The following is a 27,658-nucleotide window of genomic DNA, read 5'->3' as shown; positions in this document are numbered from 1 at the left end:
AAACATCTATTAAATCTCATGTAAAAAATCATAATTTTTTTCTGAATATTTTTAATTGGAACAAATCCCTTTAAATAAACCTTCTAATGATTGATGTCTTTTACCATATATTGCTTAGTTGCCATGAATTTTTAAAAATGAGTATGAAAGGATAGTAATGTTTAGGATAAGATGCAATCTGTCAAGACAAACTAATTTGGAATCACTCAGTTTCCATATCAACTTTGAAGAAAAAATAAAATCTTAGCATGGGAAATCTTTCAACATTTCTGGGAGGTTGTAAAGAATCTAGGAAAATAGAAATATAAAGCAAAATGTATAGATAAAAAGTGTCTTATTACATAAGTAACGAATTAAACAAAATTAACAGAAATTAATTTTTGAGTCAATTACTTGAAATATCTTGATATTTCAGGAAATAGTCATATACAATGGAATATTCTTTGTGTCTGAAATTTGAGTAAAAGTATCCCAACGATTAAACTTTGTACCAAATAACTTTGTTATAATTCCTATAACATATATTATAGGACTGTGTCAACTCAGTTGCAGCAGATTTTTGTCTGAAATTTGAGTAAAAATATTCTAACAATTAAACTTTGTACCAATTAACTTTGTTATAATTCCTTTAACATATATTATAGGACTGTATCAACTCAGTTGCAGCAGATTTTTGTTGAGGTTAAGTAATTAGTGAACATACAGAATTTATAAGGTGCTATTACAAAGCAAATTTGTCTTTAAAATGTGGAGAATGGGGACTTCTTAAACAAGATCAAAATGTCAGGTAGTCTCATTACTTTCCTGATCATTCTTAGAGAGCTAAAAACATCCTGTGATCACATTAAGTTGCCTAAGTCTCAAATCAGACAATAGAAGGTCTGGTCCCATGTAATACACATTATCAAACAAAGATAAGACTCCTTTTCCACCTTGGGTTTGTTATAGAACCCAGAAATGGTGCATGTGTGTGCGGAGCGGGATGGGGTGTATATGGTTGATGTTTCTCTCATTTGTTTGCTCTCCCTCCACTGTCTGCTTTGGACTCCTGAGCAAGGGAGAGAAGAAGGCTAAGAGGAGCAGCAGTGTTGCAGGATGGCTTTGCACTCACTAGACCTGGCAGGTGTTTACAGCTGCCTTTATTTTATTTTCTGTGATCACAATCATGGGCTCTGAACAGACTTCTCACCAAGGACCATGGCTTTTCACTGACTTAGTAAGACCCATGAATCTCTGGCTTCTTTTTTTTTTTTTTTTGAGATGGAGTCTCACTCTGTCGCCCAGGCTGGAGTGCAGTGGCGTGATCTCAGCTCACTGCAACCTCTGCCCCATCCTGCCAGATTCAAGTGATTCTCCACCTCAGTCTCCTGAGTAGCTGGGATTACAGGCACCTGCCACCACGCCTAGCTAATAGCTAATATTTGTATTTTTAGTAAAGATTGGGTTTCACCTTCTTTGCCAGGCTGGTTTTGAACTCCTGACCTCGTGATCTATTCACCTCAGCCTCCCAAAGGGCTGAGATTACAGGCATGAGCCATTGTGCCCAGCCAAATCTCTAGCTTCTTTACAATGTCCACAGCCGCTGGAGATTTGCTGAGACATTTCCAGCTTTTGTCTGCTGAGGTCCCATCACCCGTCCAAATGTGGGTGGGTGCAATTAGTTCATATGACACACTCTTGAGGTATTTGTTTCCATGAATGACTGGAAAAAAAGCTGAAACCTACATTGCCCTCTCTCCTTTGGCTCACCTGCCACCATTTAACTCTTTAGATCTCTCAGGTAGGAACTAGATTACATTCCCAATATACTCTTAACTTCAATTTCTCCAATAGTCTGGGTTTTTTCCTAGATTTAAGGTGAAGAAGGAAAGATTCTACACTTTTCCCAATAGCAGAGATTTCTTTAAAGGAATCCTTTTCATAAATCTTTTTTTTCAAGCTCAGTAACCCGACCCTTTCATTTGTTTGAATTGGGTAAGGGTTTTATGCATCTTATATACTGACTTTTGAATCTTCTTTGAAATTCTTGTCTCACAAATCAGCTTTTTTTTTTCTGACATTTATCATGCTAAAGGAGTCTTACATTTATCATGTTAAGAGTCCTGGCTTAAAATTCTGATTTAATATTCTGTTACTTAAGACTAGATTAGAACAGAACAAAACAGTCTAGAATAGAACAGAACACAGTAAAAGGAACAGACTGAATTACAAGAAAGGAATAGAAGTAATTAATTCACTGGTTCTCAAAAATTTTTAGAGAACTTTTTTTTGAGACAGAGTTTCGCTCTTGTTGCCCAGGCTTAAGTGAGATGGTGTGATCTCGGCTCACTGCAACCTCTGCCTCCTGGGTTCAAGCAATTCTCCTGCCTCAGCCTCCCGAGTAGCTGGGATTACAGGTGCCCACAAACAATGCCCGGCTAACTTTTGTATTTTTAGTAGAGATGGGGTATCACCACATTGGCCAGGCTGGTTTCTTAACTCCTGACCTCAGGTGATCCACCAGCCTTGGCCTCCCGAAGTGCTGGGATTGCAGGGGTGAGCCACCACACCTGGTCTAGAGAAGTTTTTAGAATGGGGAAAGGACATCAAGGTCCATCCACCACCGAATTATTTATCTTTTTTTTCTAGTGGATAAAGAACTCAGTAGTAATAAAAGAGCAAAAGAAAACAAAGAAAGTAATCAAATGGCAACAAGCCAGCAATTATAAAAAATAACAAATCCCCAAATCATCCGTATATTATACCCAATAGTAATTCTGTACATGTGATTAGAAACAACTAAGAACTCTGATGAACTCAAGAAAAGGGTTTTGTAGCACTGCAAAAGGGTCTTCCTTAAAAGCTAAAATTCCAGCTTTTTACAGGTGTAGACACACAATTGCCAAGCAATTTTATGACAGCCAAATATTAGAGTCCTCTGCAAATCCAAATTACATTACTTTTAGTTGATAAATCTTTAGTTGTAGAAGCTTTCACAATTAACTTGGGCAATACTAGTTAGAGACTCTTAGTACTTCATAAAAAAAAAAAGTTATATTATTCTGACATATCATTCTCCCATAAAGAGGAAATAATTTGCATTTTCAACCTATTAAAGATAAATTTTAGATGACCTTCATGGCCCAAGAGTGGGTCCTGTAGAAGGCTCTGAGAAACATCCATATACCAAATTTCCACACGGTTTTGAATCATAGGCTCCTCCTGTAGTCTGGTGAATCCTATGCCTACCTTTCCAAAATATAGTTATCAATATATGTTAAGTAAACCTAGTGATGTGTGCATTAAATAAAAAGGTCTAATATCTATGTAGTTTTGAAATAATAATATCAAATAATACTTCAAGGTTGCTATACTAAACTTAACTGTATAATAAGTAGGTAATACATAAATATATATTGTTTCTATTGATGACAAAAATACCATAAATGTTGGTGTGTATTGTTTCCTACAGATGAAGGAAATTATCCATTTCAGTTAAAGACTAGTAAAAAGAAATCCCTCTCTAAGTACCCTGACCCCATTTATATAATCCAGGATTAAAACTTGATCTAGTCTAACTTCAATTTTCAGGCAAGAAATAGGCCCAGAATATCAGTTGACTTTCCTCAATGCAGATCATAAATAGATAACCTGAAGTCAAAATGGCTGGCTTTTAATTCACTGGTACTTCAAGAAGACCAGTAACGTGACCTTTGAATTTCATTTTACTGAAAGGATTTGCAAGGTCATATATATAGAAAGCTACTTTTTAGGAATGAATGCAAGTGGCCTGTTAAAGAAAGTGCATATAAACTTGTTTGTCAGCCAGGAAAAAGAGTGAAAATAAAGGACCACAAATAATTCTGTTCATTTCAAAGAGCTTTATGTGATCATCCCAACCAGTTTCAAAAGTTCAAATCTAACAAAAGTAATTTGTAAAATGGTAGAAATATTATGGGTTTGCTTTATAAATAGTCTCCGTTCTTCAGGGAGCAGGGAGAGGATGGCTGTTATAGGAGAGACAGACCTACCAAAACAAACAGAAATCCTCTAAATTTAGCTAATCCACGCTTTTAGATTGCATTTTGAGGTCACTTTGATGATATTAGAATCATTTGTCACGCTCCTGGTGGTGTAAATAACACTTGTAGGGAATTATGCCAAGCACACTATCAAGAGGATACTGGGGACTTTTGTTTTCCAGTCAGGGTTTCACTAACTATCTGAGAAATAACCTGTTAGGATAAATTATTATACAATTGAAAATATAACAATAATACTCAATACTTTGTGAACATCTACTAGGTGGCAGGCACTATTCTAAGGGCTTCACTCACCTCACTTCCCTGAATCCTTACAGCAACTTTATCATTATTATTATTATTTTGAGATGAAGTTTCACTCTTGTTGTCCAGGCTGGAGTGCAATGGCATGATCTCAGCTCACTGCAACCTCTGCCTCCTGGGTTCAACTCATTCTCCTGCCTCAGCCTCCCAAGTAGCTGGGATTACAGGTACCCACCACCATGCCCATGTAATTTTTTTTTTTTTTACAGTGATGGAATTTCATCATGTTGGCCAACCTGGTCTCGAACTCTTGACCTTCAGGTGATCCACCCACCTCAGCCTCCCAAAGTGCTGGGATTACAGGTGTGAGCCACCATGCCCAGCCTCCCTCACAGCAGCCTTATAAGGTAGGGCTGAACAATTGTAGAAGCTGAGACACAGCTTGAAAGCTATCTGCCCAAAGTCTTCAAGGGGCTGGATCCCTCTGACAAATGCCAACCAAAATCTTGGTCTCTAGTTTGTTTCCCAAGCTACAATCATGAGTAACCTACCCTCACCAATTCTGCCATATTCATATGCCACCTATCCTCTCACTTGCCTAATATTTTTCTTTAAATAGACTTTAAATATACTCCTTTTTTTATTGTACTTTAGGTTCTGGGGTGCATGTGTAGATCATGCAGGATTGTTGCGTAGGTACATACATGGCAATGTGGTTTGCTGCCTCCATCACCCCATCACCTATATCTGGCATTTATCCCCATATTATCCCTCCCCAGCCTCCCCACCCCCGCTGTGCCTCCACTAACCCCCCACCAGCAGACCCCAGTGTATGATGCTCCCCTCCCTGTGTCCGTGTGTTCTCATTGTTCAATACCTACCTATGATTGAGAACATGCGGTGTTAGATTTTCTGTTCTTGTGTCAGTTTGCTGAGAATGATGGTTTCCAGATTCATCCATGTCCCTACAAAGGACATGAACTCATAGTTTTTTATGGCTGCATAGTATTCCATGGTGTATATGTGCTATATTTTCTTTGTCCAGTCTATCATTGATGGGCATTTGGGTTGGTTTCAGGCCTTTGCTGTTGTAAACAGTGCCACGGTGAACATACATGTGCATGTGTCTTTATAATAGAATGATTTATAATCCTTTGGGTATATACCCAGTAATGGAATTGTAGGGTCAAATGGAATTTCTATTTCCAGATTCTTGAGGAATCGCTACACTGTCTTTCACAATGGTTGAACTAATTTACACTCCCACCAACAGCGTAAAAGTGTTTCTATTTCTCCACATCCTCTCCAGCATCTGTTGTCTCCAGATTTTTTAATGATCGCCATTCTAATTATCTCAATAGATGTAGAGAAGGCCCTTGACAAAATTCAACAGCGCTTTATGCTAAAAACTCTCAATAAACTAGGTACTGATGGAACCTATCTCAAAATAATAAAGCTATTTATGACAAACCCACAGCCAATATCATACTGAATGGGCAAAAACTGGAAGCATTCCCTTTGAAATCTGGCACTAGACAAGGATGCCCTCTCTCACCACTCCTATTCAATATAGTATTGGAAGTTCTAGCCAGAGCAATCAGGCAAGAAAAAGAAATAAAGGGTATTCAATTAGGAAAGGAGGAAGTCAAATTGTCTCTATTTGCAGACGACATGATTGCATATTTAGAAGTCCCCACTGTCTCAGCCCAAAATCTCCTGAGACTGATAAGCAACTTCAGCAAATTCTCAGGATACAAGATCAATGTGCAGAAATCACAAGCATTCTTACACAACAATAACAGAATAACAGACAGCCAAATCAAGAACAAGCTCCCACTCACAATTGCTACAAAGAAATAAAATACCTAGGAAAACAAATAACAAAGGATATAAAGGACCTCTTCAAGGAGAAATATACTCCTTTTGAAAAAATTAGTTTTGTTCTAAATAGTAATTTTCCCACAACAGAAATAAACTTGATGTTCTTTTCGTATTTTTCTAATATATCAAATCCATAATTAAAAGATCATTTCTCATGTAGATATAAAAACCACAATTATTTAATTTAGTAGCTTACTTTGTACTCGCTATTTTTGACTTCTCTAGCCCAATAATCCCTCCCTGCATGTGAGTAGGAAAATCAATTATGATTTTCATTTTAGAGATGAGAAAGACATGGTTAGAGGTGTAACTGACTATTCCAAGGCACCATACTCTAGGTGAATTTGGGAGTTAGAATCACAAGCTATTACTCAGAACAATGCTCTAGTTAATTTGTTATATTTACCAGCAATAGTATATGGTGTTTCAAAAATACTGCAGAATTCGTTTGTGCAGTCTTTTCAACAGAAATACTAGTTCTGAGTAACACTGCATTCTTATTTCTTCATGGGAAGAATATTACCTTCGCTATATATGAGTATTTCCTTAAGCAGGCACATCTCTAAGTTGCTTCAGTTTTATTTTGAGACAATTTATACAGTTTCTATTGCAGATTACTAGAATAAATTGGTGATCAAATTTAAAGTTACAGTCATTGGAGAAATGTAATGTAGGATGAATCAGATATTCTGTTTTTAATTGGTGTTTTGGCATCTGTATAATGTAGTTTGCCTTACATGCTGGGAAAAAGAAATCTGTTTTTATACCAGGGGAAACACTTTCTCTATTTCTTCCTCTCAATTTTAATGCATTTGGAGAATAAACAGTTGTATGTTTTCTTTTGCTTTTTGGTATGCATGAAGGCAACCTTAAGAGAAGAGAGGACTACTGCACACTAGGCAGAAAAAAAAAAAAAAAAAAAAGAAGGCTGAAAAAGAAAATTCCACTTAATTCCCAAATGTGCTAGCTGCAACCCTGTAAAATTAGAGGAAGTAATACCTTATTCCATAAAGTGTTACATAAGATACAAATCAAGAAATAGGTAAATTATTTACTGGTTCACTAAAGAAAAACAAAAACCTCTGATATTGAGGAAAATACAACAGTTTACCTTAGCAAGGTCTAGACTTAACACCCAATGCGTATGTGCTAGGCATCTAGACATGCAGGGAGTTTTACAGGTGATCTATGGAAAATGAAAAATGTATATGTACATTCATCTGCAAATCAGTGAGATTATACTCAACTTGGGGAAGCTAATACCTTGTCAAATGCCCAGAGATTTTAGTGTTTAAGTTCCACTGAAAGAGTTTAACAATGTGGGAGATAGTTGAGCTGGTTTTTGGAAGAGTTGTCTAAAATTGGGTGTATAGGTTGTGTGTGTTTTGGTGGCACGCAGGTAGGAGTATGCGCTTGGTGAAGGGACGAGGAGGTATGGTGGAGTCTGAGCAAAGGCAAGAGGCTGAAAAGAAAAAGATGTGCCAGGGAAGAAATGAAGCCCAGCTGAGAAAATGACTGGGCTCCAACCCACTGGCTGAAGCAATTATTTCTCCATCAAAGTGTCATTCTTTTCTTTTTTATGGCAATACACATTTTATTTATCCATACCAATTTACAGACATTTGGATTTCTTCCAGTAGCTAATTATGGTGTTAATTGTACTAACTGAAATTGTATTATAGTAAATACAGTACAGCATTTAGCTATTATGAATAATGCTACTATCAAGGTGGGTACAAGTTTTTGTATGAACATGTGTTTTCAGTTTTCTTGGGTGTATATCTAGGATTGGGATTACTGTAATATGGTAACTCTGTTTAACTTTTTGAGGTGTTGCACAACTGCTCTCCAAGGTGAAATCACCATTTTACATTCCTACCAGAGTGTATGAAGGTTTCAATTTGTTCACATCCCAGAGTGTCATTCTTTTAAAGGAAGGCTCTGACACCTATTAAAATGCTACTATTCCTATAAGGGATCTTTGTGACCGAACTGCAGATCTTCTTTAAAGAAAGCAGGCTCTGAGAGCAGGGAGAAGATAAAACGTATGGGCATTGACTGAAGGTAGAGAAGTTGGGGGTGGCAATGGAGAGAGAAGCTCTGGAGTGGTGAAGTTAAAACCATTGAAATCACTTTATCTCTTGTAAAGAGTGGCAGGAACCAGCCATGGAAATTATCAAATTTGGCTCTTAGAGGCAAGATGATGTGAGAGGCAACATGGGGCTGCTCTCATTTCTCAATTAGGATGAAAAGAGGAGATAAAAATTGAGTCTAATGTTGGAGACACTGAAGGGTAGGAGGTTTGGAGGCAGGTGAAGGATGAGAAATTACTTAGTGGGTACAATGTACTCTATCCAGGTGATGGCTGCACTAAAGCCCAGATTCACTGCACAATATATCCACATACCTAAACTGCAGTTGTATGCCCTAAATCTATAAAAAATAAAAATAAAATTGATTGTGAGAGATGTGCCAAAACTTCATACTTTCTTTATCTTTTATAAATGGAACAAATTAAGTATAGAATGTAGATTTTAAGTATCTACATAAGTGAGTTTCAAAAGCTAGAACTTGGAAAAAATAATGTGTAAAATGAAGCAAACGTTTTGGCTTTAAGTACTCTGAATACAATATTCTGGTTAATTGAGTTTTCCATGTAAGGCTGGATTAAAAAAACAAAACAAACAAACTTGAACTGCCTTTAGTTAAAATGTCAGCACATAAATCCATTTCTGTGCCTCAATGGAGAATGCTGAATATGATTGAACTTGCTTTGATGATGACAATACTGTAAAAACAAAACAAAAAATCCCAAGGTGCATTGTTCTAAACATAAAACATTAATTCTCTCTCTATACATGTACACCAGATACATACATGTCAAATAAATATGTATCATTCATCTTTATCATGAATGCCTCTAGGAAGTTGATATGGTTTGGCTGCATCCCCACCCATATCTCATCCCACATATCCAGGGCAGGGCCAGATGAAGATAATTGAATCATGGGGACAATTTCCCCATACTGTTCTCATAGTCGTGAATAAGTCTTCCAAGATCCAATGGTTTAATAAATGGGAGTTCTCCTGCACAAACTCTTTTGCCTGCCATCATGTAAGCCATCCCTTTGCTTTTCCTTTGCCTTCCACCATGATTGCAATGGCTCCCTAGCCATGTGGAGCTGTGGGTCCATTAAACCTCTTTCTTTTATAAATTACCCAGTCTCAAGTACACCTTTATTAGCAGTGTGAGAACAGACTACTACAGAAATCACTTAAAAATCAATTCTTAAATTTTCTGGTTCGTTACCATTTCTCAATTTATAAGTTAAAAAATTAAATGAAGGTTCTACTTTCAATGTGGAATTTTATAATATTATACTAACAGATTATTTTTCAAGTTGCTCAGCTTTAAGAATGTCAGAAAGAAAACCAACAATGCATTCATATTATATAATTTTACCACATGAAATCTCTCACCTATAATTTTTCATAAGGTTCTGAGCTCTTATTTTGCTTTGTCTTGTTTTTAATGGGCCCAAATATGAATATAAAAAAGATGTCAAATTTTAAATTCTGGAGTTTTGTTTTTATTTTTGAGACAGGGTCTCACTCTGGTTACTCAGGCTGGAGTGCAGTTGTGCTATCATGGCTCATTGTAACCAACACCTCCTGGGCTCAGGTGATCCTCCCAACAGCAGACTCCCAAGTAGCTGAAACTACAGGAGCACACCACCATGCCCAGCTACTTTTTAAAAATATTTTTTATAATGATGGGGTTTCATCATGTTGCCCAGGCTGGTCTTGAACTCCTGGACTCAAGCAATACACTAGCCTCAGCCTCCCAATGTGCTGGGATTATAGGCATGAACCACCATGTCCAGCTAGGAAATTCTGGCTCTTTATGCAATAACCTTAAAATGATGCAATACACAACCACATTTATATTTTAAATTCTTTTATCTGATTAAATATGAACTAGATACACTAGATATACACACGTAGAATAAACATATATCATTCATCTTTATCATGAATGGCTCTAGGAAATTGATATGGTTTGGCTGTGTCCCCACCTATGTCTCACCTTGAACTATAATATTCCCCACATGTCAAAGGGGGGGCCAGGTGAAGATAATTGAATCATGGGGGAAGTTTCTCCCATGCAGTTCTCATGGTAGTGTTAAGTCTCACAAGATCTGATGGTTTTATAAATGGGAGCTCCCCTGCATAAGCTTTCTTGCCTGCCACCATGTAAGCTATGACTTTGCTTCTCCTTTGCCTTCACCATGATTGTGAGGCCTCCCCAGCCATATCAATAATCTGTCTGTATGTATTTCAGAATGAAGTGTTACTATAGCTCAAATTATTTAATCAAAAGTTATCTGTGCAAGTTTATAATTATTAAGAACAATATTGGTAGCAACAGTAAAAACAATAGTAAACATTTGGAAAACACTTGCTATGTGCCAAGCACTGGGCTTAGTGCTTCACAAATTTTGTCATTTTATCCTTTCAACATTTTTTTTAACCCAAGGTCATACACCATATAAGTGACAGAACTGGGCTTTTAACCCCAGAGCCATGAACTTTATGACTTAGTTGAAGAGTTTGGTCACAGAGTGCTAAAGCCCTGACTCAAAGGGGAAAGTATCTATTGATTTCAAAGGGTGAGAGCATTCCTGGTCATTTGGAAAAATAAAACGGTGAAGTTTCCAGTAGGGAAATGTGGAGTAAACATGACATTTTTTATTCCTTCCCTGACAAGCTACTAGGATTTGAAATTCAGTTCTTCAGGGGTGGCTGAGTAATATGATATTAAGAAGTGTGAGCAGCATTTGTAAGAAATAAGATTCTCTTTTTACCACTATTCTCTGCAATAAACCCAGCAGTAGAAGATAAGCTAAAAAGAACCCAAGTAGCAAGGCCTGCACAAGTCCTCTACCCTTGGGGCTTTCAAAGTAAAGGGCTGCTAATACCGTAAAGGAGAAATAATAGACATCGGGACTCCTAGAATAATGAGAAGCTATTCTGTTTAAAATCCAGTATAAATATATAACTGAAGTATCTATGCTTAAAAAATCAAAAGATGTAGAGAAGCACAAATGCTGTTATCATTTTTGTTCCAATAATTTTTTTTTTTTTTTTTTTTGAGACAGAGTCTTGCTCTGTTGCCCAGGCTGGAGTGCAATGGTGTGACGTTGGCTCACTGCAACCTCCACTTTCCGAGTTCAAGCGATTCTCCTGCCTCAGCCTCCTGAGTAGCTGGAATTACAGGCACACACCACCACACCCAGCTAAGTTTTGTATTTTTAGTAGAGTCGGGGTTTCACCATGTTGGCCAGGCTGGTCTCAAACTCCTGATCTCAGGTGTCTGCCCGCCTTGGCCTTCCAAAGTGCTGGGATTACAGGTGCAAGCCACCGCACCTGGCCTGTTTTGATGAATTATGGCTCTCTGATCTGCAACCCCATGGCTAAGCATCCATCGTAGATCTTAAAGATCTCAAATTGTGCACACTTTGCATATTCAAACAGCAGACATGGCTGCTTCATATTTTATAGAAGCCTCATCTAAGATGGAAGGGTAATGTGGGAACACAGAAGCTTTCAGAATGAATCCCATGTCCAGAGTGATTAATTACTATTTTTGAGTTGATATGAACTTAGACTGAATTTCTATCACTAACTCTACGAAATTTTCCTGACATGGATCAAAATTAGCACATGACTACCAGTTGTCTTGCTAGAGAATGAGACTTGGTTATATTCTGAAGATGACACTGTAATAAACTTTGAGCATCAGCTTCTTGTAGGTTTTTACATCTTCCCGTGAAGACATACTGAATCCTACCTGAAGAGGTCTTTTAGATCTCTTTTCCTTTCCTTTTCACTTTGTGTAACTTTTTTTCTTTGGAGAAAGAGCAAAATACAGAAATTAAGGACATATGACAGAGATCAAATACTTTAGTCATAAATTTTTTGCATGATTACTGGGAATTTTCTATATTCCTATCAATAACAAGAGAAAATTACATTAGCCAAAGTATGAATAGCAGTCCTAGAATAAGTAAAATTAGGAAAGCTGAAGAGTTTGGGCTGTAGACAGTCTAAATCTAGGCATACTATAAGAGATAAAAACTAAAATAGTAAAAATTCCTTCAGGAAAGAATTGAATTGACATAAACCAAGTTTAGTGGATTAGCTAAAGTGTCCTCTTTTTGAGAAAATTTAAGTTTACAGAGCATTCTTTTTTAGAATCCTTCTTTCCCCCAAGGGTTCTGTGACAAGTCTATGAAGTGGCAGAATCCTTGACAGAAAGTATCTAGATAAAGATGGTTCATTTATAATTATAAAGAGTGATCAACTGTATTAACCATTCAGAACAAGCCAATTGCATTGCTTCATTTACTCATACAGAAAACTGGGTGGATTTGAGAAATATTTGGGGATAAACTTCATAGACTATCATGATAGGTTAACTAAGAATGGAAAGATAATAGAAATCACCTACCAAGATAATTCATCATACAGCAATCCACCTGACTGATTGATGGACTGTGCCATTGCATGTTTTGTCATTAATTACACATAATCTCATATCAAAATCATCATGAGGAAGTAATGTTTTTCCATAGCACACTTCTTTAAGGAAGCTTTCTATAAAATATCCATTTAGTCTGAAGGTACATATGTGAGCCCAGGAGGACAATAAGAATTAATGTAGGCTGAGTGCTTGGCTCATGCCTATAATCGAAGCACTTTGGGAGGTTGAGGAGAGAGGATCACTTGAGTCCAGGAGTTCAAGACCAGCCTGTGGAACATAGTGAGACCACATCTCTATAAAAGTGAAAATTTAGCCAGGCATGGTAGTGTGTGCCTGTAATCCTAGCTATTCTGGAGACTGAGGCAGAAGGATGTCTTTGGCCCAGGAGTTTGAAGCTGCAGTGAGCTGTGATTATGCCATGGCATTTCAGGCTGGATGACACAGTGAAACCCTTTCTCAAATTAAAAAAAAAGAATTATTGTAGAAAATGCCAAGTTCTAAACACTTTATATATATTGACTTATTTAATCTTCCTAACAGCTCTTGAGACAGAGACTATTTTTGTGATCCTTACTTTATAAATGATCAAACTGAAACACAATAAATTTAAATAGATTGTCCAAGATTACATAACTAATAAGTAAGGAACCAGAATCGAACAAGATAGTCTACTTTTAGAGTCCTAGATCTTCACTGTATATTATGCTGCCTCCCTGGGTATAATGTACTGCCTCTTATGTTTTTGGCTTTTCTTAGTGTGATGATTAATTTTAGGTATCAACTTGACTGGATTGAGGGCTGGTGAAGTATTGATTTTGGGTATGGCTATAAGAGTGTGTCCAGAAGAGACTGACCCATGAGTCAGTGAACTGGGCCACTCTCAATGACGGCAGGCACCATCCAATCATTTAGGGATGTGAGTAGAGCAATGCAGGCAGAAGAGGGACATTCGGCTTGCTTGGCTTTCTCTTTTGGCCTCTCTGTCTCTCCCATCCTGAGTAGAACACTTTTCTATCCTTTACCCTTGGACACCAGACTCCAGATTCTTTGGCCTTTAAATTCTGAGACTTGCACCAGTTGTTTCCTGGGGGGTCTAAGGCCTTTGGCCTCAAACTGGGGCTGCATTCTTTGTCTCATTGGTTTTCAGGCTTTCAGACCCTGATGAAATCACACTACCCACTTCCCTGGAAGCCATGCTACCAATTGGTTCTTCATCTTGCAGGCGGCCTCTGGTGGTGAGACTTCGCCATTGTGACAGTGTGAGCCAATTTTCCCTATAAATTCTCTTTCATATAAATCCCATTGGTTCTGTCCCCCTGGAGAAACCTGACTAATACAGACACTGCCAGGAATGGTTCTAGAGGAACAGTATTTTTTAAATGAATTTCCTGAATTGGTTTTGGGATTTCTGAAACTGACTTTCTAATCTGATTAAACCTAAATAGTCTTTGGCATGAACTGTTTATAGATATAATAAATGCACCTGACGCTCCTAATTCACCACTTTCAGGAGGTAAGGGGTTTAGTGACTCTCTGCATGCTTTCAAACTCTTGTGGGAAACCAAGGAATAATAATGAAGTGAGTTGGGTGCTCTTAATATCACTGGACAAAGTGAAAAAAGAAAAAGATGCTGAGATCAGGACTTCCAACTCCCAGCTCCAGATGCATACATACCCTACAAGTTTCTAAGTGTGTCCTTAAGGAGAATCTCCTATCCTGTAGCCATAGGACTTAAACTGCTGAAAATCAAACACAAGCCCTCTGCATGCCATCAGCTGGGTTACAAGAGAGGTGAACTCTAACCCCTTCCTGGTGTCTACTGCTAAAAATAGAATTATCTAAATGGGGATGGGGATGTGTGGAATGATCCTGATGGAGATGGGGACATTGAGCTTCTAAATTCTGATGAGTATTTTTTGCCAGAGTGAGTGTCCTCTCCACCCCCAGGGGCAGCGGCACCCCCACTCACAATGCTATCTCCTTTCCACCCCTCTCTGAGATTAACTGCATTGCTGGGAAAAAACAGTAATGGTCTCCCCTGCAGCAGCTGCCAGGCAAGACAATGCTCATTCTCCTCAGGACCTACCCTTACTGCTCCTCATGTTTGTAAACCTATATAACTAGACTCAAATCCTAGAGGGGAGGTTCAGAGTGTGACCAAAGAGGAAGTGCGCTGTACTCCAAAAGAACTACTTGAGTGTTCTAACTGATACCAGCAAAAATCCAAGAAACATGTGTGGGTATGGACATTAAGGATGTGGGATTGTGGTGGAAGAAACACAAAAGATGAGGCCAAATGTATTCATATGAGTCCAAGAAGCAGGTATTCTGCATTTAATATTGCAGCTCAAGGAGTGGGAAAAAAAGGCACTATAAGTTTATTTGGCCAACTTGCTGAAAGATGGATCAAAAGATAGCCCACCCCATGAGTGAGCTGGGGATGCCTGATCTATTTGGTTTCACTTAGTGGAGGGAATTAAAATGCTTGGAAAAATTGGAATGCTACAGTGGTCTTGTCACATAAAACCTACTCACCCACACTAGGAGGGTCCAGAAGATACACCTTTCACTCATATATTAAGAAATAGATTTGTGAGGGTAGTACTAGAATTTTTAAAGATCTCTGTGATTGTTCTGTGCATTCCAGACCTTACAGTGGGAACTACAATCACTCTACTGAAAATACAAAATTAGGGCCGGGTGCGGTGGCTGATGCCTGTAATCCCAGCACTTTGGGAGGTCAAGAGATCTAGACCATCCTGGCCAACAGAGTGAAACCCCATCTCTCCTAAAATACAAAATTAGCTGGGCATGGTGGCATGCACCTGTAATCCCAGCTACTCAGGAGGCTGAGGCAGGAGAAATGCTTGAACCCAGGAGGTGGAGGTTGTAGTTAGCTGAGATCCTGCCACTGCACTCCAGTCTGGAGCCTGGAGACACAGCAAGACTCTGCCTCAAAAACCCCCCAAAAACCAACCAAACAAACAAACAAAAAAACAAAATTAGCAGGGCGTGGTGGTGCATGCCTATAATCCTAGCCACTGGGGAGGCTGAGGCAGGAGAATTGCTTGAATGGGGAAGTGGAGGTTGCAGTGAGCTGAGATTGCACCATTGCACTCCAGCCTGGGCAACAAGAGTAAAATTCCATCTCAAAAAAAAAATTGAGCTGAAAAATTCCTATCATTTAATGATATTGTAGCTGTTGTAACATCTTAGCACAACACATTCCTCTCCTGCCTGTGGAGATGCTGGTGTAAACAAACCAACTATGCTGCCTGTCATAAAAGTCTAGCATGTACCATTATGTACAGTATATAATACTTGATACTGATAATAAATGACTGTGTTACTGGTTTATGTAAAAAAAAGAAAATGAAAAGAAAACAAATGCCATGGGAATAATTGGATCCCTGGGTGGAAGGGGCCAGGTGATGGCATTCAAATGCCAAAGGCAAGGTGGGCGTAGTTACCAGAATTAACAGCAGACGCAAAGCAATAATCGGAATAATCTGACTTGTGTAGACATCCAGCATTGGCTAATTAATCATGATGTTCCTAGAAGTAAAATAGATGTGAAACTTACTATGCTTTTACTTGAACTGTAGAATCACAAAATTTCTGGGTCAAGTGAATAAATAACAAATATGTTGTGGAATCATAACAATAGGGAATCACTACCCCTCAATCAATTTCTAGATTTGAGCCAATTTACAGACCCAGAGTCCTTTATGTGAACGGGAGACCAGGTCCCATTGAGGAGAGACCCTAGTGCACTACATAAGATTTATACTGTTACTCTTTGTCCTATACTTCCTCAAAGGGACCTCTGGCCTTTTATCAGGGAAAGGAAAATAATCAGACTCTTCAGGGACGACTGGCTACTGGCTCGGAACTGACATTTGATTTCAAGAAACTGAAAACATCACTGTGGCCCTCCAGTTAGTAGAGGCTTTGGGGAGTCTGGTGATTAATGGAGCTTTAGCTCAGGTCTAGTGGTCCCCAAACCCATACTGTAGTTATTTCTCCAGTTCCAAGTGCATAATTCGAATAGACAGACTTAGCAGTGGGCAGAATCCCTACATTGGTTCTCTCTAACTAGTGGGTGAGGGTCATTATGATAGAAAAGGCCAAATGGAAGCTATTAGAACTGCCTGTACCTGGGACAATAGTAAATAGAAAACAAGGTACCATGCTTGAAAGATTTGCAGAGACTAGTGCAACCACCAAGAAATTGAAAGATGTAGAGGTGGTGATTTTCACATCCTCATTTAACTCTATTTGGCTTGTGCAGAAGACAGATGGATCCTGGAGAATGGCAATGGCTTATTGCAAGCTTAACTGAGTGGTGACTCTAATTGCAACTGCTATACCTGATGTAGTTTCATTCTAGAACACATTAACACATCTGGTGCCTGTTATGCAGCTATTGTTCTGGTAAATGCTTTTCTCCATACCTGTCCATAAGGCCCACCAGAAGCAGTTTGATTTCATTGGCAAGGCCAGCAATACATCTCTGCCCTCCTACCTCAGGGGTATATAAACTCTTCAGCCCTATGTCATAATTCAGTTTGCAGGGACCCTAATTGCTTTTCCCTTCCACAAGACATCACCCTACTCACTTCATTGATGATGTTACGTTAATTGGACCTAGTAAACAAGAAATAACAACTACTATGGATTTATTGGCATGACATGTGTATTGTCAGGGGGTGGGAAATAAATCCAACTAAACTTCAGGGGCCTTCTATCGCAGTGAATTTTCTAAGAGTCCAGTGGTGTGGCGTCTGTCAAGATAACCCTTCTGAAGTAAACCGTGAGTGGTTGCATCTGGCCCCTCCTACAACTGAGAAAGAGACACAATGCCTGTGGACCTATTTGGATTATGGAGGCAACACATTTGGATGTGTTACCCTGGCCCATTTACCGCATAACACAAAAAACTTCTTGTTTTGAGTGGGGCACAGAACAGGAAAAGACTCTGCAACAGGTCCAGGCTGCTATGCAACCTGCTTTACCACCTGGGCCATATGACCCCGCAGCTCCAATGGTGCTTGCGTGCTTGTGGTATCAGTGGCAGACAGGGAAGCTGTTTGGAGCCTTTGACAGAGCCCTATAGGTGAATCACAACAGAGGTCTTTAGGATCCTGGAATGAGGCCCTGGCATCGTCTGCAGGTAACTACTCTCCTTTTGAGAGACAGCTCTTGGCCTGCTACTAGGCCTTAGTAAAAGCTGAATTCTTGGCCTTGGGCCACCAAATTACCATGTGACCTGAACTGCCTACCATGAACTGGGTGTCATTTGGCCCATGAAGCCATAAAGTTGGGCAGACACAGCAGTAGTCTATCGTCAGATGGTAGTGGTATACACATGAATGGGCTGAAGCAAGTCCTGAAGGCTCAAGTTACATGAAGCAGCCCAAATGCCCATAGTCCTCTCTCCTTCTATACTGCCTCTTCTCTCCCAGTTTGTACTGTGCTCTCATGGCCAGTTCCCTACAATCAATTGACACAGGATGAGAATACCTGGTCCAATGGTTTGGCTGGATGGTCAAGGACTCAGAAGGAACATATTTGGAATACTAATAACAGAATATTGGGGAAGAGTTATGCGTATAGACCTCTCTAAGTGGGCAAAAAATGTACAAATATTTGTATTCCATGTAAATACTCATCAAAAAATAACATCAGCAGAGGAGGCTGTTAATCATCAAGTGAACAGGATGACCCATTCTGTGGATGCCAGTCAGCCTCCTCCTCAGCTACCTCTGTCATTGCCCAATGGGCTCATGAACAAAGTGACCATGGTGGTAGGGATAGAGGTGAATCATGGGCTCAGCAACATGGGCTTCAACTCACTAAAACTGATCTGTCTATTGCCATTGCTGTAGACTGAGCACTCAGAGATCAGCAGTGAGCACTCAGAGGCCAGAGACTAAGCACTCAGAGACCAACAGTGAGCCCTGATGTGGCACCATTTCCCAGGGCATATTGATTCCATTAGACTACTTCCATTACAGAAGGGGCAGCATTTTGTCCTTACTGGCATAGACACTTACTATGGATATGGATTTGTCTTCCTTGCATACAATGCTATTGCCAAAACTACCATTTGCAGACTTACATAATGATTTATTCACTGCTATCCTATTCCACAAAGCATTGTTTCTGACTAAGGAACTCACTTCTCAAAGAAAAAGTGCAGCCATTGGCTCATGCTCATAGAATTCACTAGTCTTAGCATGTTTCTCATCATTCTGAAAAAGCTGGCTTGATAGAATGGTATCGTGGCCTTTGGAAGTCAGAGTTACAGTACCAGTTAGCTTACAGTATTTCACAGGGCTAAGACAGAGTTCTCCAGAAAGTTGTATATGTTCTGAATCAGCATCCAATATATGGTACTGTTTCTCCCATAGCCAAGAGTCACAGGTCCAGGAATCAATGGGTAGAAATGGAAGTGGAACTACTTACCATCACCCCTAGTGACCCACTAGCAGAAGTTTTTCTCACTGTTCCTGTAACATTATGTTCTTCTGGCCTAGTTCTGGAGGGAACTTGGTTCCAGAGAGAGGTTGGTTCCAGAGGGAGGTTGGTTCCAGAGGAAGGAATGCTTCTACCAGGAGACACAAAGATGATTCCATTGAACTGGGAATTAACACTGTGACTCAGCTGCTTTGGGTTCCTCATGATTCTTGAGTCAACAGACTTAAAAGGGAGTTAGGGTGTTGGCTAGGGCGACTGATTTAGGCTACTAAGGGGAAATTGGCCTACTGCTCCACAATGGAGATAAAGAAGAGTATTTCTGGAATACAGAAGACTGAGAGAGAACAAGACCCACCCCGAATGTGGTTAGGCACTATCCAATCAGCTGGGAAAGTGCTGGAACAAAGCAGGCAGAAGAAGAGAGACACTCAGCTTGCTCTGGCTTTCTCTCTCTCTCCCTTTCTGAGTAGGACTCCTATTTATCCTCCTTGCCTTGAACATTCAGCTCCAGGTTCATCAGCCTATGGACACTGAGACTTGTACTAGTAGCCTCCGGGAAGTGGAGGTGTCTAAGGCCTTTGGCCTCAGACTGAGGCTCCACTGTTGGCTTTCCTGGTTTCAAGGTTTTTGAACTTGGACTGAGCCAAGCTACCAGCTTCTCTGGCTCTCCAGCTTGCAGATGGCTCATCGTGGGACTTTGCCTTTGCGATTGCATGAGCCAATTCTTCATAACAAATTTCATTTCATATATATATCTTATGGCTTCTGTCCCTCTGGAGAATCTTGACTAATCTGATCATATATTATAGGTAAGTTTTCTACACCCCCACCCCCTGGCCCATGAGAAGGCAGGGCCAGATAGAAGAAATAAATATACTTATTTGTGAAAATACATTTTTCAATATTAGACATCAGCCATTCTTAGCTAATTAATTATTGGATTGCTCCTACTAGTCTAGTAAACTATTAAGCAAACTGATCACAGTAAAAGAAGATGTAGGAAAGCAGCTTTTAAAAACCAGACTTTTTCCAGGAAGAAATAACTTGGCTAAACTTAAATTGAATTATGTAGTAGACAAGTCAATTTCAAATCCAACAAAAGCAGTACAGTAAACCGTTTATATTCTAAGAGACCAAAATAAATGTCCCCTTATTAACTAAGATGAACACTAAGGTTAAGAAAACAAAAGTTACTTCCAGGTTGAGAGTTGAGGGCTTAACTGTCATGAAACTTTCTAAATTCCTATGGCTACAAGAAAAACCACACTTTTTGCTAAACTCCCTAACAATAGAAGATATCAGGAAAATTATCAGACCCCTCCTGATTTACAGGCCACACCAGTACAACTTTAATAAGACCGAGGACCAATCTTACAAACATTCTTTCCTGAGAAGTAACTGCAGATCTCAGCCAGTTTCAGCCAGCTTACACAGACTGTCCACAAACTGTCTTTGTATTCTATATTTGTTTTGACAGAAAAAGCCAAATTCCTCCTCATTTTAATGCTAAATCCCCACCCCAAAATGAACATAGGATGTACATTACATGTATGTTTACCCATTGGGCATGTGCTTGACTCTGCTCATAAATATGTATGGCTTTTTCCCCAAACCTGCTAAATATGTATGCATCTGTTGTGTAATACAGACCCTGTGAGGCATAAAAACCCAACAGCCCTTCCCCTCTTCAAAGAGAGAACATCTTTGGCAGACACTGAAGACTGTCTCTTCCCAGTTTGCAAACTGATATTGCCAGTAAAACTTGCCTTTCTACTATTTGGCCAACCTGGTGGTTTTCTGGATAATATATTTCACCCCTGCCATTTGCCCTCACTACAATATAAACATGTTTTACAAGATATCTGTCCCTTAAAATTATTTCTTTTTAATTTCAGAAAACCATTAAAGCATTTGTCCAAGAGGACAAATGGCAGAATTAATGTAAAAGATAAATTAAGTTTTTAAAATTCTCACTACCTTTTTGACGTTTTAGAAAAGGGACAATCTAAGGTGAAAACAGGTGGACCAGGCTTTATTGCAGAATGACAAAATTATCGATTAGCTGCTCAAAGAAAATTTATTGGCACTCAGTAAAGCCAAATGCCACAAAATGCCATTGAAACAGATATTTGAAAGTATGAAGTGCTGATGTAGCCACTAGATGAATCTGTTCCATAGTAGTTGAGCTGGGTGAACCAAGGAGTTTACAACTGTTATTTATGTGGCTCATGATGCTTATTGAGCAGGCTGCAAAAATGGATTCCCTTCTCACACAGGATAAGGTAGGTTTCCAACAAGCATGTCAAAACCTCCAAGTCTTTTGGTCAAATTAGAGCTGCCACCATGCATGAGGTTTTACTTAAAGGTGTTTACTGATGGATAAACTTAAACTTCTGTGAACTGATTCTTGTTTCTGAAAAAAAAGGTACTTAGTTTAATAATTTAGAGAAAATGCTGGAAGAAGTTATGAAAAAAATTACAATTTGCATTTCTAATCAGCCATGACTATAAAGATTACTGTGGTAAAATTATGAAGAGAAACATAATTGGCATATTTTCCTTAATTTTTAGTATATTTTGCTTTTGCTACTGAAACTTTTGTGATTCTTGTATTCATCAGCAGTGATCTTAAGATGATTCATTTTTCTTTTTAATTCAACTTATTTTTTGCTCTACTTGAATTGTTATTGCCTGGATTCCTATGGAGCCCAGCTCTAGTTGATACCAACCAGAGCAGACACTTTCAGAATCTAATGAGAGGTTATCTTGAAACCTATTAATATTGTCTACTGACAAATAGTATGCAACTATTTGGATGTAGAATTTCATTATGTAAGGAAATGAAATGATATTCTATCTGTGATTTATTTTCAAAATATAAAAGAATAAAATCATGTTTTCTTTTCCTTTATCATCAGGAAATATATTTTTCCTATTAAAATAGTGTTTAAATATGTTACAACAACAAGAAAAATTTCTAATTAAATTACAGACCTGGAAGAGCTAACGCTCTCACATAGGTTATAACATGATTTTCAGGTGGAGTTGCGTTCTATCATTCTTAATCTCCTGAAAAGGCATCAAGAAAATTATTAAGTCTTGTGTGCAGTGTGTGTGTGTGTGTGTGTGTGTGTGTGTGTGTGTGTGTATGTCTATCTGACAAGTTACAGTCATGCCCAATATAATCCTTTTTTAAAATTTAATGTAAATATCATAAATAATTTCTTTAACTCATAAGCATTGGGTAAACTCATAAGCATTAAGATAAACTATAGGAGTTTATCTTAATTTTGGCTACACGTGGCTTTTAGAACAATTGTGAATGCATTGAATTAGGTTTTTTCTCTTTATTATTTATAAGACTTTATATTGATTCCATCTCCAGTTTAGGAGAGCTATGAAAATACAGTTTTAAGGGAAGACTATTGTACATTGAAAAAAACATACTGCAACATAAATGTTGAAAGTTATAAGAATTACTTATATTTATTTATTTGCCGCAAATGTGGCATAGATTTTATATATCAACACAATGAATGTCATAAGCTCTGAGTGATACAACTAAAATAATAGTAAAGACAGTATTGGCTAAAACTGTTAATCATAACAATGAGATATGGGATGGAGAAAGAAAAATAAATCTGTAATACTCAGTAAGGACCATCTGCTAAGGTTCCTGGTAAACAAATGGGAGGGACAAAATACATACCTTGGATGAAGAGGATCGGGGGATCTTCTGGAAATAACTTCTTATATTATGACTATATCTAACTATAAGCAAACATCTCAGAGTTACTTCAAGACAGATCAGTTTCACAAACCACCTCTACTTTCAAATTTAGTAAAGAGTACATCATCTGACAACTCATCTTCCTACCAACCCAGATCCTTTCTTGCCCTAGTCTTGCCACCTTTGGGAAAAAAAATTGTTTATCACCAAGCCATCGAATAATCTCTATGGGATGCAGGCCTGCTCCCTATACTTTCCTTCCTACTTTTGTTGTCCATGCAAACACAGTGGACAGGACACACACACACACACACACACACACACTCTCTCTCTCTCTCTCTCTCTTTTTCATATACACACTCACACAATATCACTTAAAATATTTTTAAGTTCTGCTGCTGTCAGAATCCTTCTGTCAGTAGAGTTTGGGCATACTTTTTGCTCTGGAGGGAAGTTTAGAGAACATAAGGAGTATAGATGTTTAGGAAGGTTACTGGTTTTGAATTTGGACAAAATAGGTGTTTAGGAAGTTTACTGGTTTTGAATTTGGGCAAAATAGATGAAAAGTCCCACCTTTTCAAAAATTAATCATGTGACATTACACAAATAATTTAGGTTCTCTAAGCCAGTCTCACTTTTGTCAGACTAAAATTCTTTCCTTGTGGAGTTAGCTCTAAAAATTTGTTTTCTATAAATGACCAATGGGTGAATAAATGATATAAAATTTTACTCCCAAATTCATAATTTTTAACATTTAAAAATAAAAATATCTACGAGATATAAATAATCTGATGAGTACATTTGCAAGCTCACTGGATAAACTTTGCTAAGATTAGACAGAAGTTGATTTGATGGAGCAATTATGCTAGTCTTTGGGGTAAGGTTTCACAGGAAATTCTTTACTCTTTCTGTCTTTACTCCTACCATATTGCTACTATACAAAATTTTCTGTGTGCTATATGAAACTGAAAAGAAATGAGAAAGTTAGATTAATTTGTAATACAGGTACACATCTGTGGTGCTGGAGACTTACTTTACTGCCTTAGACCTCAGTTCTCACCTTGGATTTAGGAATGATAATGTAGAATATGAATCTACATTTGATTTGTAATTAATGCCAACATAATTATAAAGATCATTTACCATACATAATATACAATATTGCATTTTAAGATGTTTCAAATATAAACAATATATAAAGTTTAGTGAACTATCACAATGTATTACAAAACTATGCTAATAATAAGGCAAATTTGATCTTTTTTAAATGTTAATACTTTCCCATCAATTTTAAATGTTTCTTTTCTAGTGGAAAACACTTCTAGTTTTGTTTTTAAATTTTTTAACCAGTGATATAAGACCTATTCTAATTTTCTTTTGTTTCCTACTGAGAAAATTTATGAGCTTTTCTAGCAAAAACATTATTTAAATAAACCGTAAAATGTTAAAAAAAAATAAGCAACCATCTAACTCAGTAACTCATGTTATGATTTTCTAATTACAAAGGTAGGTCATAGATACAGTGATGAAGTTTTTGAAAAAAGTCCTGAAGAGAATGAGGAAATTAAATTTTTATAGGGATTTTAATGGCGTTGAAAATAAACAAATCATGATCAACCTGGACAATGTGCAATATTGCATATTATATATGGTACATGATTTTTGTTTGAAGAACTATAGATGTCATTTTAGGGCAACTTCAGGCTTTTGCTTTGTTGAATTGATTAAGCTTTAGGCCAGAACTAAATTGTTCTGAACAATTGGGAGTATTTTAGAAGCAGAATGAGAAGAGAGATGGATAGGGACATAGAATCAAGAGGGATGCAGGCCTATTGGTTTTGGAGAGAGAAGAAATGAGTGGTGACAAAAGAAAGGATTTCTGTTCTTCAGGCTTTAAGGTTAAGACATCAGAGCTTCTAATAATTTGGAAGTATTTCTAGTATTTGGAGCTGGGTTAATTATTGGGGCATATGACAAAGTCTTGAGCCTGTCCTTAATGTGGGCATTATACACGGACCCAGTCAAAGTCTACTCACACATCAAACTCCTACTAGATGAGAGCAGCACTAGAATGAGAGAACTGTCTCTGAGAGCTGTTCCCTACCTTGTACCCAAAGTCTTTAACTTACTCTGCCCCATCATCTCTGTTCAATAGTGCAACATCCAACCCAATATTCTCTTCCCCATCATTACCTCTACTTCCCACATTTTCACACTTCTTTTCCCAGAGATTTTAGAAGCCACAACACTCCCATGAACTCTTGCATGCACTACTCATATTGCAAAGTACACTTAGAGCAAGTGACTAGGTTTGAGGTATCAGAAAACATAGAAATACAGCCATAAAACATGAGAAGCTTTCAGGGAACAACCCGTACATTTAGTTTGCACTTTTGCTATTTATCAGATTTTTAAGGTCATTTAGCTAACAAACAAAAAACATATTACAAAATAATGGGTAATACTATTTCATTTATATGGACTCACCATTAATATCAGACTTCTACAAAGTGGGGCCAACTTTCCTCTCACCAACATTGACAGAGCTCTTACTTAGCCCTGAGTAGGACCCACCAGAAATCTGATGCTGAACACTCCATGAGTTCTGCTTTCCAGCAAAAAATACTATAGGCATTTGTTGGCATTGCTACATGGGGGACCTCTGTAAATATTATTGTAATGAATTTATTAGTGGTTCTCAACCCTTAGTCAAGCATAGTTTTTACATTTGTAACATAATCCAGTCATATTTCATAATACACAGTATCTCTCATTGCATATGAAATGATGCACACACATAAAGCACAATGCCAGAATCTCCATAAGGCATGTGTAGTTAAATGTCCTCTCCACCTCCATTCCTACTAGAACTCTGATTTGGGTAGGCCTCCTGCAAATGCGTTTCTCACTTCTTATTTTGAGAATGCAAAGCAGAATATGATAAGCAGTCCAACTACACTACAGTATGAATGAGACAGCTATGTTTATAAAACTAAGTGATAGGCCTCTTGGAGAACATGGCATTTTATTTGTATCTTGGAAGACAGGTAGGATTTTAATAAGCAGAATGGAGGAGGGGGCCCAGGAAGAGCATTCCATGAGGAGGGAAGAACAAAAACAAAGGCAGAGATAGGAAAATATAAGGCGTGGCTAGGCTTCAAGTTAAGTGAAGAGTAACCTAATGACCAGTCATGATCTTGTCCACTGACCTTCCCAGGAGTAGAGAGCAAACATTCCAGGGTACAGCAGTATTAACCAATATATAGATATCATGAGGGATGGATAGAATTACCAAGGTTCCCACTGCCATTTCCTGACTACAGCCTGCCAAGGTGAAGCTGGCTCAGATTTAGATCTGCATTTGGCTTGTCCTGGCCATGAGCTGATATTTCCTGCTCTTCCTCTAAATGTCCTGTTGCACTGACTTAAATGCACAAAAATGTTCTACCTAGACATTCCTCTGTGACCTGCAGAAAGATCATGTTGAACTTTTAAAAAATAAAGTAGTCCAGATGCCAGTGATAGGCTGCCTCGTGCTGAGAAATATTAAGTTTACTCTGGCCCCATGGCTCCCTTGTTAAGAATACTTTTTAGTTTTTTTTTTGTTTTGTTTTCGTTTTTGTTTTTTAATTTTACTTTAGGTTCTGGGGTACATGTGCAGATCATGCAGGATTGTTGCATAGTTACACACATGGCAATGCGGTTTGCTGCCTCCATCCCCCCGTCACCTACATCTGGCTTTTCTCCCCATGTTATCTCTCCCTGACCTCCCCACCCCCCCACTGTCCCTCCCTTGGCCCCCCTCACCAGACCCTAGTGTGTGATGCTCCCCTGCCTGTGTCCATGTGCTCTCATTGTTCATCATCCACCTATGAGTGAGAACATGCAGTGTCTGATTCTCTGTTCTTGTGTCAGTTTGCTGAGAACAATGGTTTCCAGATTCATCCATGTTCCTACAAAGGACACAAACTCGTCATTTTTTCTGGCTGAATAGTATTCCATGGTGTGTATGTGCCACATTTTCCTTGTCCAGTCTATCGTCGATGGGCATTTGGGTAGGTTCCAGGTCTTTGCTATTGTAAACAGTGCCACTATGAACATACGTATGTATATGTCTTTATAATAGAATGATTTATAATCCTTTGGGTATATATCCAGTAATGGGATTGCTGGGCCAAATGGAATTTCTATTTCTAGGGCCTTGAGTAAGTACCAGACTGTCTTCCAAAATGGTTGAACTAGTTAACACTCCCACCAACAGTATAAAAGTGTTCCTATTTCTCCACATCCTCTCCAGCATCTGTTGTCTCCAGATTTTTTAATGATTGCCATTCTAACTGGCAAAAGGTGGTATCTCAATGTGGTTTTGATTTGCATTTCTCTAATAATCGGTGATGATGAGCATTTTTTCATGTTTGTTGGCCTCATATATATCTTCTTTTGAAAAGTCTCTGTTCGTATCCTTTTCCCACTTTTGGATAGGTTTGTTTGGTTCTTTTCTTGTAAATCTGTTTTAGTTCTTTGTAGATTCTTGATATTAGCTCTTTGTCAGATGGGTAGATTGCAAAATTTTTTCCCATTCTGTTGGTTGCCAGTTCACTCTAATGATCGTTTATTTTGCTGTACAGAAGCTCTGGAGTTTAATTAGGTCCCATTTGTCTATTTTGGCTTTTGTTGCCAAAGCTTTTTGGTGTTTTAGTCATGAAGTCCTTGCCTATGCCTATGTCCTGAATGGTTTTGCCTAGGTTTTCTTCTCG

At 38.3% G+C, this 27,658-nt stretch overlaps 1 protein-coding gene across 7 annotated transcripts in view; it reads right to left on the bottom strand.

Annotated features, from left to right (window-relative positions):
- The window catches only part of PDE1A (phosphodiesterase 1A), a 404,046-nt gene that overhangs the window by 7,645 nt on the left and 368,743 nt on the right, over positions 1 to 27,658 (bottom strand). The window lies entirely within an intron of this gene.

The sequence above is a fragment of the Sapajus apella genome, unplaced genomic scaffold (genome assembly GCF_009761245.1).
Source record: "Sapajus apella isolate SASKATOON/1434 unplaced genomic scaffold, GSC_monkey_1.0 scaffold28, whole genome shotgun sequence".
Lineage (NCBI taxonomy): Eukaryota > Metazoa > Chordata > Mammalia > Primates > Cebidae > Sapajus > Sapajus apella.
This window is presented reverse-complemented; position numbering and strand designations above follow the sequence as displayed.